This window comes from Bactrocera dorsalis, chromosome 1 (assembly GCF_023373825.1).
Source record: "Bactrocera dorsalis isolate Fly_Bdor chromosome 1, ASM2337382v1, whole genome shotgun sequence".
In the NCBI taxonomy this organism is placed as follows: domain Eukaryota; kingdom Metazoa; phylum Arthropoda; class Insecta; order Diptera; family Tephritidae; genus Bactrocera; species Bactrocera dorsalis.
This window is the reverse complement of record NC_064303.1, coordinates 62419118-62429395: the sequence shown is the minus strand read 5'-3', so window position 1 is coordinate 62429395 and position 10278 is coordinate 62419118. Positions and strand designations below refer to the sequence as shown.

General features: G+C 37.4%; 2 protein-coding genes across 12 annotated transcripts in view; both read left to right on the top strand.

The window, feature by feature from the left end:
* LOC115066680 (homogentisate 1,2-dioxygenase) overlaps positions 1 to 10278 on the top strand; it is a 312248-nt gene that overhangs the window by 211157 nt on the left and 90813 nt on the right. The window lies entirely within an intron of this gene.
* The window catches only part of LOC125780352 (uncharacterized), a 31400-nt gene that overhangs the window by 11409 nt on the left and 9713 nt on the right, over positions 1 to 10278 (top strand). The window lies entirely within an intron of this gene.

Below are 10278 nucleotides of genomic sequence, written 5' to 3'. Positions count from 1 at the left end.
AGCTGCAACAAGTCGAGTTCGAGTCGATGTTAGGACCTCGGAGCGCACGCACATCTAAAACACTGGAGACGTGTCTTCAATTTATCACAACATGATCAATCTGGTTGGTAGTTTTTCGATCCGGAGACAGCCAGGTAGCTTGATGGATCTTCTTATGCTGGAATCTAGTACTACAGATAACCATATTTCGGGCCCCGGTGAAGGCGATCAGCCTCAACCCATTTCGGGAAGTTTCCTCGTGGAGGCTGAATTTACCGACCGTAGTACCAAAGATACCTTCTTTGCCCACCCTGGCGTTGAAGTCGCCAAGCACGATTTTTATATCGTGACGGGGGCATCTCACATAAGTGCGCTCCAAGCACTCATAAAAGGCATCTTTGGTCACATCGTCCTTCTCTTCCGTCGGGGCGTGGGCGCAAATCAGCGATATGTTGAAGAACCTCGCTTTGATGCGGATTGTGGCTAGACGTTCATTCACCGGAGTGAATGATAGTACTCGGCGACGGAGTCTCTCTCCCACCACGAATCCCACACCAAACCTGCGCACTTTTATATGGCCACTGTAGTAAATGTCACAAGGACCTACTCGTCTCTGTCCTTGTCCGTCCATCGCATTTCTTGGACGGCGGTGATGTCAGCCTTTGTTTTCACGAGGACATCAACCAGCTGGGCAGTGGCACCTTCCCAGTTAAGGGACCGGACATTCCAGGTGCATGCCCTCAATTCGTAGTCCTTATTTCGTTTGCCATGGTCGTCATCAAAAGGGGGGTCTCTCATCCGAGGCTGGTTATGACTATTCACTGGGGGTGGCATTGTATTTATTTTGAAAATTCTTTATTTATTCTTCCAAAACAATTTCATCCCCTTCAAAGTAGTCCCCTCCCGATGCAATGCACTTATGCCAACGGATTTTCCAATCTTCGAAACACTGGTTGTAGTCACTTTCCGGGATGGCCTTCAGTTCTGTCTTCGCTGCGGCTTGAATCTCCTCTATCGTATAAAAATGGTGTCCCCGGAGCGTTCTTTTGAGCTTGGTGAACAGCCAGAAGTCGTGGCAGATTAGATGAATACGGTGGTTGCGGAACGATATGGGCTGAGTTTTTGGCGAAATGATCACGAATTACGAGGGCAGTATGGGATGGTGCAATATCGTGATGTAAAAACCAAGAATGGTCTTTCCACAATTCCGAGCTTTTTAGACGGATAGCGTTACGCAAACGACGCATAACGTTCAAATAATATTCCTTGTTGACTGTTTGACCGGTTGGAAGGAATTCATAATGCACAACACGATAATCGAAGAAAACAGTCAACATGACCTTGATTTTTGAGCGACTTTGACGCGAGTTTTTGGTCTCGGCTCTTTTTTTGCACGATATTCGCTCGATTGATCGGTTATTTCGGGGTCGTAAACATAGGTCCAATCTTTGCAACTTTTTATTTGTTGAACGTGAGCTTCGTCGGTTGAGGTTGATGGTCGCCCTGGACGCTATTCGTCTTCGACACGTTCACGGCCGGCTTGGAACTCACTATACCACTTTTGGACATAGCCTCATCACCAAAGGCTTTCTGCACCATTCTCAACGTATCCGCAGCAGAAATTTGATTCCGTAAACAAAATTTAATGTAAATTCTTTGCTCATCAAATTTCGACATCGCCAAAAACGAAAAACCCACTTTTAGCAACTCACAAAACGACACGTATCTCAAACACTAATGAATATTTTGACATGAAATTTGACATAAAGTACTATCAACCTAAAAAATAATAATTCTCCAAGTCCTTCGACGCGCGCAGTTTAAATTCAAATGTCACCTTATTTTTTGGACACAGTATACATACTCAATGACTGATTACTGAGCCAGTTATAATCTATTTTACTGCATATTTGGTTGCACTTCTTTTCTACTATTCCAAATACTTAGTAATTGAACTATATTTGAAGAAGAATATGTTTAAACTGTAACCATATATTCAAATTCTGCTATTTAGAAAATTGTTGTTTTAGTAGAACAATGCTTCAATTTTTTGTTGGTGACATATTCACATGTGTACGCATATGTACGTAGCGTACAAACGCTTGTGCGTTATTTGTTCGGAAGTGTATACAAATATGTATATGTACATTTAAGTATATTTGAATGTATTAACATGTAGATCAATGCGCGCACATGTGATATATTGATAAGTGATAACATCATTATTTGAATTTCTGAACGCGCACATGCGTATACATACATTCATATAAGCATGTGCAGATACATAAGATTAATATGATAGAAGATGTACATATGTATATGTGTATTGTTGTGATAAATTTAATTTCTATTAGTAAGAAATATAATACAAAAATATTTATTAGTATTATTAAAAAAAATTATTAAAAGAACTTATTTTTCTTCAGTATTCTCTGCTTGGGCATACATACATACATATATGCCATGGCATTATATGCCGAAAATACATATGTATATTTATTTCTTTTCAAATTCTCTGTTTGAGTATGTGAGAGAACTGTTAAAATGTTAACATTTCACATCGTGAATTTTGTGGTTGTGAGGTGAATTCCATACTACAATCCAATAAAATGTTCGACATCGAACCTGCACCTTCTCTATGTTTTAAGTTCTCTGCCTTAACTACCTAATAATAAAAATGTAACTAAGTACTATCTATCTCCTAACTAAATTTCATCAAAATCCGTCTAGCCGTTTTGGCATGATAGAGCAAAACTCCCAGCAAAAACCATAAAAAAATCAGTAACTCAATTCAGTTTTCTGCCTACGTCCTACCCCCTAAGAAAGATGGCGTGATTATTTATAGCCTATGATCATTTCTAGGTTATCATCTATCACCATACCAAATTTCATCAAAATCCGTTTAGCCGTTAAGGAGTGAAAGAGTAACAGACAGACAGAGTTACTTTCGCATTTATAATATTAATATTTTTTTGAGCGATTGTCAAATTGTGCGGGATCCAAAGAGAGCAAACCTCTTTTACGGCCAGGTGTTCATGCAATATCGAATGTATGCTGGTGGGAGAAATGCATAGGCATGCCTTTATCTGAAGGTATGTTACGTGCCTGTCTTGCATTATCAGTTCACGTACGGCATCGATGTTTTCTGGCACAACGGCTGTTTTTGGACGACCTTCACGGAATTCGTCTTTGAGCGAGCGTCGGCCACGATTGAATTCGTTGTACCAGTTTATCACACTGCTATAGGATGGTGCTTCATAGCCATACAAAGATTTTAGTTCATCGATGCACTCTTGTCGTGATAATCCACATCGAAAGTTGTGAAAAATGATTGCACGAAAATGTTCACGAGTTAATTCCATTTTTTGGCCGAGATGAATTTTTTAATTCCCTGTAAATAAAACGATTTACTATTAAATGACAAAACGTTCTGAGTGATGTTATGCTAAAAAATGTCAAACTTCTCAATGGAAATGTCAGATTGCACCTGGCAACACTTAGTTTTGCCTAGTCCAGAAATATATATATATAGCAGCCTATGTATAGATTGGCGCAACTACTTGTAGTTACAACAATATTTGTCAAGTGGCCTACTTCTTACATGCATTCCCTTAAATGTTTACTTTGCACTATTTATTGTGACTTTAATTGCTTTTTGTTTTTGGCTGTCGCAAAATTCGTTTGATAATATAAAATAATGAAATGTCCAACGAAAATGCAATGTGATCTAATGTAAGTGCCCTAGTTTATTTCTAAATACTTATGATATGCATATTTCGTGTGGTCGCAACGTTGTTGCGATAACAAAAAAAAGAAAAATATTTTAAGTTGACTTTAAGTAGTTTTGGGTAAATCGGTAACGTTGACGTCGGCATTACTTCGTTATTGCAGTTCTTATGGACTGCAGTTGCAGTTATATCGGTCATACAGATAGTGGTTGGCATCGTCGTCGTTGTAACTCGCGTCATGTTTCTATGAGTGGTGCAACCGAAAATGCAGCGTTAGAGAGAGGTACGCGATTGAAGTATGTGTGAAACTTGGTAAATCTGCTACAGAGACGTTTGATATAAGGAAGCAGGCTTACCCAGATGTTGCTTTCGCAAAAAGTGGTGTGTTTCGGTGGCTCCAGGCCCTTTTGGAGGGACAGGAAGAGGTCGCTGATGAAGATCGTGCTGGGAGACCTGCGACTTTGACAAGCACCGACAATGTGACCCGTGTGTGCAAAGTTTTGAACTTAGACCGTCGACTAAGTATTCGTTTAATTGTCCAGATGTTAAATTTATCAAAATCTGTGGCTCATGACATTGTGACGAAGCACTTAAACATGCGCAAGGTGTGCACGAAGATAGTCCCAAAAGTGCTCACTGACGACCAGAAATTGCGGCGAGTGGAAGTGTGCCAAGGAAATTTGAACATGTGTGAAAGTAGCCCCCAATTTTTGAATAATGTATCATGAATCTTTGAGTATGATCCCGATTAGTTTTTTTTTACAACAGAGGGGATCCAAGCAGCATGCACCTCGGCTATTCCGGAGAATGTCTTTCGTGACGCCTTCAATGCTTGGAAATCGCGCTGGCAGCGATGTATTGAGCCAGAAAGAGCCTATTTTAAAAGTTTTTAAAGAATTGTAACGACTGGTTTAGTAATTTTTTTTAAAACGACTCAGACCTATTACTTTCCGGATAAAGCCTATAGATGTTATGAATTTGTGAATAAAAAAGTTCTGAATGCTGAAGTAGATCACTACGCATTCAGTAGTATATTCGTTATTTAAAAAGCAAAAAAAGTATAAAAATAACAATCAAGTAATAAATTTGAATTAAAATGTATACATTCAAATGTATTTGTGCAACAAAACACATGCAGAGGAGTATTTGCAAAGGCGACGACATTGCCATAGTGCAACGAATCAACACCAGCTGCGCTGGCTAGGTCATCTCGTACTTACGGACGAAAACACTCCAGCTCTGAAAGTATTCGACGCAATACCCGCCGGGGTCATAAGGCTCTGTTTTGATACCTATATTATTTCTTATATAAATTAACGACCTATTGATTACAAAGTCGAAAAAAAAATACATTTTATGGTCAAAACGACCTTTATTGGTTGAAATCAAATTAACAACTAACTAATTTACAATTAAACATATTCTTAATATTGCTTAAATCTACTTGCGTCAGCACCTTTGGTTAACGTTCGCTTATGCGGCGCATGACAGATGTTGTTCCCAATTGTTTGTTTTTGCTGACTAAACGTCTGGAATATTTCCTATTGGGAGATAGTTGACGTCGGCAATTATTGGTTTAACATTTCAGGTGTTAACTCCTCCAGTCCCCGTTTGTTCTACTGGGTTACTGCATTTGGCTTACTAGCGTTATTGACTCTGTTAACTGTGATGTTTCGGATGTTGTGAACTCTTTAGGGTCACTGACGTTTACGTTTACGTTATAACTTGACCGTTCTACCAGTTTGCTTTTGAAAAGTTCCTTTAGAACTAATGCGATGACTATTATCGCTACGAATATCAGACTGATGATTGAAAGAGATAAATTCGTGATTAAAGCTGCTCTGTGGGTTATATGTAGTGCTTTTAGGTGTTTGGTGTTGTTCATGTGGAGTTCTTTCAACATTTCCAAACTTAGGATTTCTTCTTCCCTATTCGAAGGGAGATTTGGTTGCAGAATTGCGGGTAGTGGTTTGGTGCTTAACGTTTTGCTAAAGGTGTATTTTTGTTCGTCAATGCTAACTGTAGAATTGAGATATTGTATTGTGGATGTGCTGATTGTTTATTATAGTGCATTCCGCTCGTTCGCTTCGAAGCAGTGATCTGCAGTGAATACTTGGCTTATGAATACACTCTCATATTCATGAATCACCCCCAATATTCACTCACACTTGCTCTCACTAAAAATATTATCTTCTCACAATCACATGGCTTGCTTGTGTAATAATGAGTGTGAATATGTCTCACAATCACTTATCGCTCACACTTGGCTTGGCTTGCTTCTCTGTATACAATTGTTTGAGCTATTCGTTGCATACCATTAGATGAGTTGAAAGGCTCATGAATATATTCACTAATAAGTGACTCACTGTTTATTCATGAATACATTCACAAATTCCTTGCCTATTCAAAATATATTTTATAACTACGGGGAGGGGTTTTAAAAGGAACGAAACGCGCGATTGTAGTGACTACAAAACTGAAACTTCTTTGTTTATTATCCTTTTAGTCAATTATTTTCTTGAGCTTTATCTTACATTCTAAAAATTGGAGAGCTTAGGTAGATGAGTCCCTGAAGTTTATACCTACGCGGAGGGGTTTTAAAAGGAACGAAAAGCGTGATTGTAGTGACTACTAAACTGAAACTTCTTTGTTTATTATCCTTTTATTCAATTATTTCTTAAACCCTTGCATCTTTATCTTACATTCTAGAAAGTGAAGAGCTTAGGTAGATGAGTCCCTGAAGTTTATACCTACACGGAGGGGTTTTAAAAGGAACGAGTGAGTCTAGTGACTTCGTAGAAACTACAAAACTGAAACTTCTTTTTTCTTATTCTTTTATTCAGTTTTCTTTTAAAATAGAACAATAAATCACATTAAAACATAGTAAAATTACTAAGAGATACTATACATATATACAAGAAATGTGGGTGGGTTTTGTGTCAATATGTTTTGTACTTCCTTCAATTTTTCGATTAAAAACGATATGCGGAGCAGTTCATACAGACATTCCAACAATAGTCAGCTTTAAACGTAACATATCAACATATATCGACAGTATATGGCTTGCTAATTTAAGCATTTACCACAAAGTAGCACTATTTTCATATCCTCCCGCAAAAGCTATGAGAGATGTCGATATTGAAGCTGTGAAGCATTTCTGCATTGAGGAGATATCAGGCAATATTGAGTTTTACACTTCCGAACACAATGAGACCCCACAAATTCCATATTCACCAATTACTTCAACATCAAATGCGTCTTCACCTGCAAATGACCTGAACTTCTTTTTTACAAATATTTCAAACATGAGCGCGCAGGAACGTATCGAAGATGAGATAGATAGATATTTTACAGAAAGAATACAATTTGATAATGACTTTGACGCAATTCAATGGTGGAAGCAACATAAAGCTAACTTTCCACGCATATCAAAATTTGCACTTAAAATATTAACTATACCTGCAAGTAGTGCGGCGTCTGAACGTGTATTTTCCTTGGCAGGCAATTTAATAACTGATAAAAGAAATCGACTTGCACACAAAACCGCAGATAATATAATATTCCTGAATTCTATATTTAAGACTAACTAATATGGCAATAAGACCTTAGAAACTTAAAAAACAAAAATATACAATGATATTGAAAAGTAATTTTGTGCAATACCTCAATCTTAATATATATTTAGAAGCTATACTTATAATATATACTTGTATCTTTGGAGTTGAATCTTATGTATGTACATAAATCTTGAAATAAATTTTATGCTTATTAACTTTTATTTTTTACCGAAATTAACTAAAGTTTGCTATTTAGTTTTTTGATAATAATTCATGTAATTTTTATACCATTAAACTGACGTGATTTTTATTTTTAATTTTAATTCCATTGAAAGGAACTAAATTATCATTTTATAAAATAAAATGTAATATTATAAGTGATAACATATTAATGTATGTAAGTATGTATATGTGATTTTTTTAATAATAGAGAAAATTAACACAAAATATGAAAATCCAGTTTTTTATTTCATTATATCTAGTCATTATTTGAACCAGTTACAAAATCCTTGTTGTTATACAATAATAACGGGTGATTTTTTTGAGGTTAGGATTTTCATGCATTAGTATTTGACAGATCACGTGGGATTTCAGACATGGTGTCAAAGAGAAAGATGCTCAGTATGCTTTGACATTTCATCATGAATAGACTTACTAACGAGCAACGCTTGCAAATCATTGAATTTTATTACCAAAATCAGTGTTCGGTTCGAAATGTGTTTCGCGCTTTACGTCCGATTTATGGTTATTTCAGCGATGAGGCTCATTTCTGGTTGAATGGCTACGTAAATAAGCAAAATTGCCGCATTTGGGGTGAAGAGCAACCAGAAGCCGTTCAAGAACTGCCCATGCATCCCGAAAAATGCACTGTTTGGTGTGGTTTGTACGCTGGTGGAATCATTGGACCGTATTTTTTCAAAGATGCTGTTGGACGCAACGTTACGGTGAATGGCGATCGCTATCGTTCGATGCTAACAAACTTTTTGTTGCCAAAAATGGAAGAACTGAACTTGGTTGACATGTGGTTTCAACAAGATGGCGCTACATGCCACACAGCTCGCGATTCTATGGCCATTTTGAGGGAAAACTTCGGACAACAATTCATCTCAAGAAATGGACCCGTAAGTTGGCCACCAAGATCATGCGATTTAACGCCTTTAGACTATTTTTTGTGGGGCTACGTCAAGTCTAAAGTCTACAGAAATAAGCCAGCAACTATTCCAGCTTTGGAAGACAACATTTCCGAAGAAATTCGGGCTATTCCGGCCGAAATGCTCGAAAAAGTTGCCCAAAATTGGACTTTCCGAATGGACCACCTAAGACGCAGCCGCGGTCAACATTTAAATGAAATTATCTTCAAAAAGTAAATGTCATGAACCAATCTAACGTTTCAAATAAAGAACCGATGAGATTTTGCAAATTTTATGCGTTTTTTTTTTTTTTAAAGTTATCAAGCTCTTAAAAAATCACCCAATATAATAGTAACTCTTACTAATTTCATAATCGATTTCTTAGCCTTTGGTTCATAGCGTTACGGCTCAAGTGGCTCAAGTGGCTTGCGCACAATTGAGCTTCTTCGTAAAGGGTGATTTTTTAAGAGCTTGATAACTTTTTTAAAAAAAAAAACGCATAAAATTTGCAAAATCTCATCGGTTCTTTATTTGAAACGTTAGATTGGTTCATGACATTTACTTTTTGAAGATAATTTCATTTAAATGTTGACCGCGGCTGCGTCTTAGGTGGTCCATTCGGAAAGTCCAATTTTGGGCAACTTTTTCGAGCATTTCGGCCGGAATAGCCCGAATTTCTTCGGAAATGTTGTCTTCCAAAGCTGGAATAGTTGCTGGCTTATTTCTGTAGACTTTAGACTTGACGTAGCCCCACAAAAAATAGTCTAAAGGCGTTAAATCGCATGATCTTGGTGGCCAACTTACGGGTCCATTTCTTGAGATGAATTGTTGTCCGAAGTTTTCCCTCAAAATGGCCATAGAATCGCGAGCTGTGTGGCATGTAGCGCCATCTTGTTGAAACCACATGTCAACCAAGTTCAGTTCTTCCATTTTTGGCAACAAAAAGTTTGTTAGCATCGAACGATAGCGATCGCCATTCACCGTAACGTTGCGTCCAACAGCATCTTTGAAAAAATACGGTCCAATGATTCCACCAGCGTACAAACCACACCAAACAGTGCATTTTTCGGGATGCATGGGCAGTTCTTGAACGGCTTCTGGTTGCTCTTCACCCCAAATGCGGCAATTTTGCTTATTTACGTAGCCATTCAACCAGAAATGAGCCTCATCGCTGAACAAAACACGCGCGCGAAACACATTTCGAACCGAACACTGATTTTGGTAATAAAATTCAATGATTTGCAAGCGTTGCTCGTTAGTAAGTCTATTCATGATGAAATGTCAAAGCATACTGAGCATCTTTCTCTTTGACACCATGTCTGAAATCCCACGTGATCTGTCAAATACTAATGCATGAAAATCCTAACCTCAAAAAAATCACCCGTTATATTCACAAGTGTTTTGTATTCATGAATGTCAGAGAGTCCTAAGCAAAGATTCATAAGTATTGTGAGCTCATAAGCAAACACTTGTGAATATATGCTTCATACAAGCTAAGCAGCTCACAAGCCAAAACTCTCTCTCTCATAATTGTAAGTGAGTAGTATTCACACTTATACTCATTCCGTGAATAATTTGCTTGCTTCATACTCAATTTTTCGCAAGTGGCTCAAAGTTGTGTTTAACTCATTCACTGCAGATCACTGCTTCGAAGTAGTCGAGTGTTACTAATATCTGTTAAATTCCTACGGCTACAAATTCTTATATTATTATGTTCCTTACGTTTATTCTTAACGCCAAAAACTGTGTTATTATTACAAGTAACTATATCCTAATAGGGGATTTTATTAATATTTTTCTTCATTTTGATTGGTTTTATCAAAATTGAGTCGCAAATATCCTCATGTGTTAAGGGTATTCCGACTATATAAAGTAACATTGTAT